We start from the raw sequence: 10,886 nt of genomic DNA on the forward strand, positions 1-10,886 counted from the left end.
GGCACTCCGTGGCAATGAATTCCACACGCCCACCTCTGTCTGGCTGAAGAAATGTCTCCGCATTTCTGTTCTGAATTGACCCCCTCTAATTCTAAGGCTGTGTCCACGGGTCCTAGTCTTCTCGCCTAACGGAAACAATTTCCTAGTATCCACCCTTTCCAAGCCATGTGGCCTGTCATATCCCTATATTAATTGTCTCGAGGTTTACAGCACAGAAAAAGGCTCTGTGGGCCATTGAGTCTATTTCAGTAAAGAAAACTATCACCGAACTATCCTAATCCATTTTCCCATACAGTCATTCGCATCACCTATCATGGCATCGCAAGCGTGCACCTAAATACACCCCAAATATTTTCGTGATTTCTGTGTCTCCCACCCTGACAGACAGTGAGGTTCAGTGCAACTGGTGCTCGATGATGCCATCACCCACAGGAACACAGCAGCTGGGTCTGTGCAAACCAGAGATCACCCACACATTGCGAAGGATGGCAGGGTCATTGAGAGGGGGCACAGGAGATTTACCAGGATGGTTCAAGGAATGGGGGATTTTTGGAGTGTGTTTTGGATTTTTTTTTATACTATTCATTTTTATGATATTGGTGATTTTAATACTTAGAGGATATCCATCTACAATAGATGGACTGTCCTTCTCTCCCTCTCCCCTTGCCTGGGCTGGGTAACCTTCAGGTTAATCCACCACCAGCCAACTCTCCCTAATGAGAGAGCAGCCCTATGGTCTGGGAGGACAATGCTGCCTTTCCCTTTTACACAGTGATGCCACTGTACCCCGGGGGTGGGGAGAGGGAATGCTGAAGGTGGGGGATGGGACACCACTCAGGCACAGTGCTTTGTCCTGAAGGATGGTCACTTTCTTTAATATTGTTGAGGGCTGCACTGATGCAGGCAAGTGGAGAATGTTCCAACACAATCCTGATGTGTTCCTTATAGAGAGCAAACAGACATTGGGGAATCAGGGGTTTGGGGAAACTGATTGTTCTCCTTGTAGCAGAGGAAATTGTGGGTGCCCTGTGACAGAGGGGTTTACAGAAATTATACATTAGAATAATCAACCTTACACTCATCAGCTCATCATAAACTGTTGACAAGACATATATGAAAGACTTGGAGGGAGATCTATTGACAGGATGGTTTGATTCAAAGGAGAACTTTTATGCATCAAATCGGAATGAGCTGGAACACAATACTCACAACTAAATGCAAATATCCAGGTCCTGATGAATTGAGTAATTCTGTCAGAGTTTGGTGTTACAATGACTGAGGTTACCATCTGAATGTCCACCTGTAATACAAGTTTATAAACTCCGTCACTGTCAGATCAGGTTAGAAACTCACACCATCCCCTCCCCCTGGCCTAGGATGACCGGACACATTGCCTCCTGAATGACTGGTGACCTCCACAAGGGGTAATCTACTTGGGTTTCTATCAGTTTCCATCTTGGGACTTCATGTGACTAAACAGGGCAGATCTTGGACACATGGGAGAGAATGTTCCAAGTGTCAGTGAGATGTGGATAGCAGGATTTGTTGCTGCTTCTTTCCTTCTGTGCTGCCGCTGTGCCTCATCAATAAGACATGTGGGGAGGGGGGTGAAAGGCTCATGCAGCTTCAGGGGCAAGTTGTCACCATTCTGACCAAACAGGCAGTAAGCTCCTCCCAGTCATTCCATAGAGTATCCCTTAAAAGACAGCAACTCTGTATGCTTCCCACTGCCCAGTGTTCCCAGGAAAGGTTTAGAAGAATGATGGGGAAAATCTCCTAGGAATGGCATAACAGTAAAGTTCCAAAAGGATTATAAACAGTTTACACAGAGGGATTCATTGGAGAAGTGGGCAACAAGTTGGCAAATGGAGTATCACTTGGGAGAATGTGAAGCTGTTCATTTTGGAGGAGATAATAAAAAGAACAGAGGACTATTTAATTGGTGGAAACTGTAGAAAGCTGCACCACAAAGGGACCAAGGGGTAAATGTGCAGGAAACAAAGCAAGCTAGCACAAAGTTACACCAGGTCATCAGGAAGGGGAATGGAATATTGCTCCTGATTTCAAGGGATTTGCAGGATAAGAGTTTCAAGTATATACCTGAGAACACCTTTATAAAGTGTGAGTGAGACCACCTCTGGAGTAATGAGAGAAGTTTTGGTCCCTTTATTTAAGGTAAGACATCACTTCATCGGAGGCATTCAGAGACGATTGACTGGAATGATCCTTGGTTTGAAGGGATTCTCTTTTAAGAAAAGGCTGAAGAAGTCCGGACTCTACTCACTCGATTTGGGAAGAATGAGAAGTGAACTCTTTCAAACATATCGGCTTCCTAAGGGGTTTGACAAGGTAAAGACTGACAGGATGTGTCCCAGCATGAGGGAACCTAGAGCCAGGCTCTGGGTCAGTCGCAGAATCAAGGGTTCTGTTTTAGTTTTGTGAACTTTAATGCAACACCAACACGGGTAAGGGGTTTCAGTAGCAATGGAGCTGGGGCGAGGGGGAAACAAGCAACATTTTACAGATTGGAATTCCTGGTGCTTGTGATTGTGTAGATGTCTGATCAGAAGGTCACCTTGGGGTCAGAATAGGAGAGCAATATTGTGAAGAGTGTAGCTCTGCCTCAGTTCCCAGTGAGAGAGAGGGGCTCAGCAGTGAGGGAAAGGAATTTGTAACATCAACTGAAGGCAATGGGTTGAACCATTGCAATGTTTCATTGGAGGAAATTGCAGCTAATCGAGTAGTGGGAGCATGGTTAGCAGTTTGATAACAGAATAACAGTGGAGTAATGGAGAGGGATGATCGGGAGGTAGAGCTGGACATTGTCAGTGTACATGTGAAACCTAACAGTGCTTTTGGACGATGTCACTTCCTGGCAGTATGTAGGTGAGAAACTGGAGGGACCAAGGATAGATCCTCGAGGGACACCGAATACAAGGACTTCAGAAAGGAAAGGGAGAGTGGAGATGGAGAAAGATTTTCCAACAACCTTGAAGTAAAATATTAGTTGGTAGCAGAATGTGTGAGCAGGACATAACCAGAAAAGACAGACAGAACATGGAACAATATCTGTGAATCGGTGAGGGGGAGTGATGATGATGATGATGAGGAGGAGCCTGACTCTACATTCTATTTCTACATTCGTGAGATCACCCAACCCCACCCTAGTCTCAGCTAATTTACTGAAATACTCGTCCATCCCTGTGTTATCTCCAGACTTCATTATCCAAACACACTCCTGGCCAGCCTCCCACATTCAACTTACATATAATCTCAAGAATATCTAAAACTCTACTGCCCAAGTGCTCACTTGCTCTATAACTTGTTGATCCAACAAAAGGCTCCCGTTTACAAGCAACTTAAAATTCTCACCCTTGATGTAATTCCTGGCTGTGAACATCCCTGTCTCCCTGCACCACACAACCTGTGAGACCTCAACAACTCATTTTCTGTCAGACTCCCAACGATGTGTTTATTCATTGCTTCACCGGATTGGCTGTTTCTACTGTTGCCATGGCAACACGGTCTGGAATTCTTATCCTAACCCTTTCATATCTGTTTTTCTCCTTTAAGGTATTCCCGAAAACCTGCTTATTTGGCAATTCTTTTGATCACCTGACCTAATATACCCATCTGTTGCCTAATGTCAGAAATTATCAATAGTATTTCTGTGAAATTATAAAAAGGATAAAAATACAAATTGTTGTTGATTTGCACATACATTGTCAACTTTTCTCTGTCGCTGAGTGAATAATCTGTAACATCTCCTACCCAACCACATTGTGGGAGCACCTTCACCACACGAACTGCAGCTGTACAGGAAAGTCAAACATCACCCTCTCCACAGGCAATGGGGCATTGGCAGTAATCACTGGGATCTGTGGAAGGAGAAACACAGTCGATAATTCAGGGAGTGCGAAATGTATTACAGGGAATGAAAATGTTGCAGAATTTGATGCTCAGAAATGGAAGGAAAATGCACTCTTTTGTTGTAAAAAGGAATTATTCACTGGCAAAGTGATTGTGGAAAATTCAGTCTGTTTAGAGAGCAGCACGTTGTCAGGGGTTGGGCAGCAGAGGAAAATTAACTTACAAAAGGTCTGTGAAAGTAACAGTAAAACACCCTGTTTCCCAACACTCTAACTCCCCTTCCCGCTCCACCAAGGACATGCAGGTCCTCAGCCACCTCCACCGCCAAATTCCAGGCATCTTGATGCCTGGAGGAAGACCACCTCATCTTCTGTGTTCGGATACTCCAACCACATGGGATCAATGTGGATTTCACTAGTTTCCTCATTTCCACTCGCCCCACCTTATCCCAGATCCAGCCTTCCAACTCTACACCACATTCTTGTCCATCTTCCTTCCCACCGATTGGCTGATGCTTGACCGGCTGTGCTTTTCCAGCATCACACTCTGACACTGGAAACACCCTGACTCTGACACTCTGTAAACCCTGCCCTATCACTCCCTGCCAGGCAAAGCTGCGCATGTGTCCCCCTGAAGCTTGCCCCTCACAAAGTTGGCTGCCACACATGTCCCATGAATCACTGACCCCAATAAAGATGGCGGCGCTCACTCGCACCATTCACCATTTGAAGCATTTTCCCGTTTGCCACAAACACGGTCCTGGGATTTTCAAATTTATGTTTTCCAGTGTGCACTAAGTTCTGTAAAATGTTTCAGCACGTTCCATTAAAATTTCCTTCCCTTCCGGGTCAATATGCCTTTCCTTAAACGTGCCCTGCACCTTCACACATTCCCAATGCCTTGGTCACAACACACACTGTGCTGCCAGTGAAGCTGATCACGTGGTTGCTTATAGCCACGCCCCTCATTCACTCCGATTGGTTGGAGGACCGACAGGCACTGCCTGGTCTTCCAGTCCCATCCCCATCTTCTTATAAGAGGTATAAGAGTGAGGGTTCATTCCTGTTTCTCCTGATGTCAGACATTAACAACAACTACCTGCATTTTATGGAGCCTTTCACACTGACAATTCTCCTAAAGAGTTTCACGAATGCTGGAAACATTGATTAAAGAGAAAAACTTTAAGATACATATTTAAGGAGGACAGAGGGGATTAGGAAAGATATTCAAGAGTTTTTTTAAAGATTAGATTACTTACAGTGTGGAAACAGGCCCTTTGGCCCAACAAGCCCACACCAACCCTCGAAGAGCAACCCATCCAGACCCAATCCCCTACATCTAACACTACGGGCAATTTAGCATGGCCAATTCACCTAATCTGCACACTTTTGGACTGTGGGAGAAAACCGGAGCCCCCGGATGAAACCCACACAGACACGGGGAGAATGTGCAAACTCCACACAGACAGTTACCTGAAGTGGGAATTGAACGCAGGTCTCTGGCGCTGTGATATAATAGTGCTAACCACTGTGCCGCCCATCTGCAGCTCCAATCGTGGAGTGATGTATGTGGGGAACAGCTTACAACGGAGACAGTTAGTGGTTAACCATAGCTTAACAACCCCATGTCCTAGCCCCCTACCCCACACACTAGGCCTTGGTCTCACAGCCTGTCATTACACACTACCTATGGTTAGCCACTAATAGTCTCCATTAACAGCTAGTCACCCTCCCCCAGCCAGATCGTTATCTACTCCTTTATTCAACAGTTCTTCTCGCTCTATCCCTACCTATACCTTACTCCTTACATCCTCCCCTAAACCCTACCTTCTGCATATAAACCAACATTTGTTCTCACAGTAACATCAGCTGTGAGGAAGGGACACCGGATCTGAAACGTTAACTCTGATTTCTCGTCACAGATGCTGCCAGACCTGCTGAGCATTTCCAGAACGTCCTGGTTGTTGTTTCTGATTTACAGCATCCACAGTTCTTTTGGTTTTAATTTACTGGGAGTTTGTAATTCAGGTCCAACAGCCTCTGTCCCAGTCTCTGCTGTCTCTCCTACCCCCACCCAGTGACACCGTATCTGCACAGCTCATGGACAGGTGTCGTCTTGCTGGCCACACCCCTCATTCACTCCCATTGGCTGCAGGACCACACAGACTATCCTCCCATTGGTCTGGAGCTGCCGTCAATCAAGCCATCCCCCATTGTGAGGTGAGTGGTGGGCTCCTCGCTCTCTCTGCCTTGGGATGAGCTTCATCATTCACAGTGAATAGGGCAGTATCACAGAGCACAGGGGCTGGGGGCTATTCAGCCCATTGAGGCTGTGTGCTCTCCCTCTGGAGATGCTGCAAATCCGTCCCAACTCCCCTCGCATTTACCCACAGACTCCCAATCTTTCCGTAAGAAGTAAAATTACAAATCTGTTTGAGAACACCTGCTGAATCTGTGTCCACCCGCTGTTCAGACTGTTCCAGATGCTCAGAATGTACTCAGTAAAATATAGGTTACATATTCACATTATTTTCCATTTAACTTAAAGTAGTTACTCATATTGTGACATTGTTAACAATTCCCCTCTCTCTGCAAATTAAAATATCCTAGAAACAAATCTCCCCCTTGTCGAAATCACTGCTTAACCTTCTCAGATCCAAGAATTATCTGTGCTGAGATGTACAGCTCAGAAACAATGGACCAATTCGCCCATGCGAACTAGGAATCCTAAACTAACGGCGTCCCACTTGCCGGATATTGGTCTGAATTCCTCAAAACCCTTCCTAATCACTTACCCAATCGGATGCCTTTTAAATGTTGTAATTGTATCAGTCTCCACTACTTCATCTGGCAGCTCATTCCATCCACACACCACACTCAGCTTGAAAACGTTGCCCCTTAGATCCCTTTTAAATCTTTGCCCTCTCAACTTAAACCCACATGGTCTTGTTTTGGACTCACCTAACCTGGGGGAAAAAAAAACCCAGCTGTTCACCATATCAACGCCCCTCTTGAATTTATAAATCTCCCAAACGTCACCTCTCATTCTTTGATTCTCAAGGGAATTTAACCCCAGCCTATTTAGCCTCTCCGTGTGGCCCAAATCCTCCAACTGTAACAAATCTTTGTAAATCTTGTCTGAACCATTTCAAGTTTCACAACATCCTTCTCAGAACAGGAACATTCTAACTGAAACCGGAAATCCTGAAATGGCTTTATCATAGAACAAGGAACATAGAAAAATACAGCGCAATACAGGCCCTTTGACCCTCGATGTTGCGCCGACCCAAGCCCACCTAACCTACACGAGCCCACTATCCTCCATTTGCCTATCCAATGCCCATTTAAATGCCCATAAAAAGGGAGAGTCCACCACTGCTCCTGGCAGGGCATTCCATAAACTCACGACTCGCTGAGTAAAGAATCTACCCCTAACATCAGTCCTATACATACCTCCCCTTAATTTAAAGCTATGCCCCCTCGTAATAGCTGACTCCATACATGGAAAAAGGTTCTCATTGTCAAGTGTCCTATCCAGCCACAATATAACGTCCCAGCTTCTGTATTCAATGCATTGACCAATAAATATAAGCATACCAAACACCACCTTCACTACCTGCCGACCTGCGACTCTACATTCAAGGAACAATGTACCTCTTTTTTCAGCAACACTCCCCAGGAACTTACCATTAAATACATTAAGTCCTGTCCTGATTTGCCTTACCAAAGTGCAGCAGCTCACATTTGTCTAAATTGAACTCCATCTGCCATTCCTCACTCGAATGGCCCATCTGATCAAGATCCTGTTGTATTCTAAACTAACCTTCTTCACTGTCCACTCCACCTACAATTTTGTATTTTCTGTAAACCTACCTCATATATTCACATCAAAGTCATTTATTTAAGGACCCAATATCCATTCCTGCAGCACACTGCTTTTCAGAGACTTCCGGTCCACAAAGCAACCCTTCATCACCACCCACTGTCTCCTACCTTCAAGCCTGTTTTGTATCCAAGTAGATAGTTCTCCCTGCATTCCATGTTATCTAACCTTGCTAACCAGTCTGCTTTGTGGAACCTTGTTCAATGCCCATATGTACAATGACCACTGTCTGTCTTCATCAATCTTCCTCGCACTTCTTCAAAATAAAACTCAATCAGGTTAGACCAACAATTTCCCACGCACAAAGCCATGCTGACTCTCGAATCATTCCTTGTCTTTCCAAATACATGTAAATCCTGTCCCTCAGAATCCCTTCCAACAACTTGCCTGCCACTGACTTCAGGCTCACTGTTCTCATGTCCCTTGGCCTTTTGTTACTAGCTATTTTTAAAAAGAAAGAATGGCACCCGTCTTCCATCACCACACCTGTCACGAACGATAATACCAATATGTCAGGGAGGGGCCCAGCAATCACTTCCCGAGCTTCCCACAAATTTCTGGAATACACCTGATCAGGTCCCAAGGCTTTATCCACCTCGATGAAATTTAAGACATCCTGAAACTCCTCCTCTGTAACAGACACTTTTCAAGTTATTACTATTCATTTCTCCAAACTCTCTAGCTTCCACATCCGTCTCCAGTGAAAAAAAGACATGGAATATTAGAGGTGCGAGGTAGGAGCGAAGGACTTCTGGGAAGGTGAGTCTAACTCTGTAGCTGAGAGAGTAGCTCAGACTGAGCTGTCTCAGTCCTCAAGGACATAACTGTTCAAATGGGGTTTGCAGCAGCTGGTGAGGGAAAAAGATACTACACCTTATTGTTATGAATCTACCAGCTGCAAATGCATCTGTCCATGACAGTATCGGTAAGAGCGACCATCCCACAGTCCTTTTGGAGACAAAGCCTCGCCTTAAAGTTGAGAAATCCTCCCTTGTGCTGTGTGCTACTATCACCGTGCTAAATGGGACAGATGTAGGAACTCAATCTGGATCTCTCTGAGGCACTGTGGGATAAAAACAGCAGCAGAACTGTACTCCAGCACAATCTGTAATCTCATGGGTTTGTACGTCGCGCACTCACCCATCACAATGGACAGGAAAGGAGGGCATGCCATGAGCAGCACCAGGCATACCTAAAAATGAAGTGCCAACCTGGTGAAGCTACCAAACAGGACTGTCTGCATATCAAACAGCATCAACAGCAAGCAACAGAGCTAAGTGATCCCACAATCAATGGGTCATATCAGAGCTCTGCAGTTGTGCCATACCCAGTTGTGAATGGTAATGGACAATTAAACAACTAGTTGCAGGAAGCACTACAGATATCCCCACCCTAACTGATGGAGGGGTTTCATACATCCATGCAAAAGATAAGATGACAGCATATGCAGCAATCTTCAGCCAGATGCAAAGTGGGATGATCCATCTCAGCCTTTTCCAGTGGTTCCTAACTTCACAGATGTGAGTTTTAAGCCAGTTCTATTTAGTTTGAATAATATTAACAAAATGGTTAAGTCGTGTAAAGGCTTTGGGTCCTGCTAACATTCTGGCAATAATACTGATAGCTTGTGCTCCAGAACATGCTCCGCACCAAGCCATGTACCGCTCCAGCACTGGCATCTCCCAACAATGTGGAACATTGCCCAGGGATGTTCAAATAAAAACACAGGGCAAATCCAATCCAGGCAATTTCCCTCCATCAGTCCAAGTCGATCAGCAGTAAAGTGATGGAAGATGTCATCATCAGGGCTATCAAGCAGCAGTTGCTCAGCAACAGCCAGCTAAGCGACACTCATTTTAGGGTCCACCAGGGCCACTCAGCTCCCGATTGTATTATCGCCCTGATTCACAACCTGACAACCAGCTGAATCCCAGAGGTGAGGTGAGAGTGACAGCCCAATCCCACTCCAAGACTACTATTTCTAGCTGATTCTACCCTTGTCTCAGCTCATATACTTTCATCCATGTTGTGTTATCTCCAGACTTCATTATCCAAACACACTCCTAGCCAACCTCTCAAATTCAACCTCCCTGTAATCTCAAGAAAAATTGAAAACTGTGCTCACTTCTCCCAAAACATGTTGATCCACCAAAAGGCTCCTATTCATAAGCAACAACAATTTAGAAAACTCACTCTACATATAATTCCTGGCTGTGATCATCCCTAGCTCCCTGCACCACACAGCCTTTGAGACCTCGACAACCCATTTTCTTCGAGACTCCCAATGATTTGTTAATTCATTACTTCAATTGTTTCGCTGATTCTACAGTTCCTAAAACACCATGGTCTGGCATTTGCAAACAAAACCTCAAAGATCAGCTTTCCACTTTTAAGACATCCCTCAAAACCTACTTATTGGCAAACCTTTGGGTTACCTGACCAAATATCTCCATCTCTGGCCTCATATCTAAAGTTCTCAATAATATTTTTGTGAAAGCATGATAATAAAACTACAAACGTTCTTGATTTGGACATTATCTTCAAATCATCACTGTTGCTGTAATGAATAATCTGTAATGTCTCTTACCCAACCACATTGTGGGAGCACCTTCACCACACAAACTGCAGCTGTACAAGAAAGTCAAGCATCACCCTATCCCCAGGCAACAGGGCTTTGGCATTAATCACTGGGATCTGTGGAAGGGGATACACAGTTGATGTTTCAGGGAGTGCAAAATGAATTACAGGGAATGAAAATGGTTCAGAATTTGATAGTCAGAAATGGAAGGAAAATACACTTGCTTATTGGAAAAAAGAATTCTTGACTGTCAAAAATATTGAAGAGAAAAAGTAACCTGATAATAGAGCAGCACATGGTCAGGGGCTGGACCACAGTGAAAAACTCATTTACAAAGGGTCTATAAAAGTAATAATACAGTACCAAACAGACCAAAAATATACCCATGGTTGGAGACTGATGAAGCTCGACATTGACAAAGTGGTCCTGAGGGAGCCCAGAGGTGAATCAGAGCAGGATTGGCTGCTATGATCACAATGACTCTGTACCAGAGAAAGGCTGCACATGCGCCTGGCTGCACCTTGCCCCCTACAAAGATGGCGGCCCCGCACGTGTC

This window comes from Hemiscyllium ocellatum, assembly GCF_020745735.1.
Source record: "Hemiscyllium ocellatum isolate sHemOce1 chromosome 38 unlocalized genomic scaffold, sHemOce1.pat.X.cur. SUPER_38_unloc_1, whole genome shotgun sequence".
NCBI lineage: Eukaryota > Metazoa > Chordata > Chondrichthyes > Orectolobiformes > Hemiscylliidae > Hemiscyllium > Hemiscyllium ocellatum.